Source organism: Salvelinus sp. IW2-2015, unplaced genomic scaffold (genome assembly GCF_002910315.2).
Source record: "Salvelinus sp. IW2-2015 unplaced genomic scaffold, ASM291031v2 Un_scaffold9183, whole genome shotgun sequence".
Classification (NCBI taxonomy): domain Eukaryota; kingdom Metazoa; phylum Chordata; class Actinopteri; order Salmoniformes; family Salmonidae; genus Salvelinus; species Salvelinus sp. IW2-2015.
The window spans coordinates 11074-12263 of NW_019950442.1; the positions used below are offsets into that span (position 1 = coordinate 11074).

General features: G+C 44.6%; 1 pseudogene; it reads right to left on the reverse strand.

The window, feature by feature from the left end:
- The window catches only part of LOC139027281 (NLR family CARD domain-containing protein 3-like), a 10764-nt pseudogene that overhangs the window by 5704 nt on the left and 3870 nt on the right, over positions 1–1190 (reverse strand).

The following is a 1190-nucleotide window of genomic DNA, read 5'->3' on the forward strand; positions in this document are numbered from 1 at the left end:
GGGTTTAGTTGATTGTGTTGCACTGCTCATGTCTACGTTCTGGAACTCTCAGCGTCCCCGTACAGATCTGTCAGCGTCCCCGTACAGAACTGTCAGCGTCCGCGTACAGAACTGTCAGCGTCCGCGTACAGAACTGTCCGCGTCCACGTACAGAACTGTCAGCGTCCCCGTACAGAACTGTCAGCGTCCGCGTACAGAACTGTCAGCGTCCACGTACAGAACTGTCCGCGTTCACGTACAGAACTGCCCGCCATGAAGCATCAGTTATAGGCTACAAGCTGAGTTGATCTTGGGGAATAAAAAAGGAGTTTGTTACAGTGTTGAAACGCCGAATATTATTGTTCAATTTGCTATTTTCTTTACGGTCAGGGACAGTATGAGTGTAGCCAGATCCTTTTCAGTCTCTATCCTTGTTTCATTTTGTGGTTCACCGGATTCGTTGTCATCTTCGAGGCGAGGGACAGACGAACGACCAGCTAGCTAGCCAAGCTAGTCGATACAGCTAGGTAAGCTAACTAGGTACTATACCAACAGCATCCTAGTTACCATAGCTACCACCACATCATCACTGGCTGCCTGCATTTCTTGTGGACCGATGGAGCTCCCCGGTTGTTTCTTCCACCTCTTAAATCCGTGGAGGGCTTCTCCCTCTCTCGTTGACGGATGCTGGCTACCTCTGTCCGGTTCTCCTCTCTTCACTAGATGGACGGTAACTTTAGTGTTTAACCCCTCTGTGTCCATGGACCAATCTTTTGAATATTATTTTCGGGGCGCCTCAAGTAGCCTGGTCACATTCAATTTTTTTTTAAATTCTCAGCTGCCTCACAAATGTCTAAGTTAATGAATAACTTTTAATTGCTAAATATTTCCAATAGATGGCAGCATAAGACCACGAAGCACCAGTTATAGGCTACAAGCAGCAATATGATTGACATAAAATAGCATGCAACCACAGACAATATGTCCCATGATTTTCTAAAATGGTCACTCATTACTTTAGTTAGCTATATATCTCGTATTAGGGCTGTGTTGCTTTTGGGAGAGCAAAGAAGTAGTGACTATAGCAGGTATTGAACCCTGGGTAAATAATCACTAGTCAGAACCTCAACCTCAGTATACATTCATTATAAAAAACAACTTAATATCTGATATTGCGAGTAAACAACCTCGGAATAGAAAAGACAAGAGTG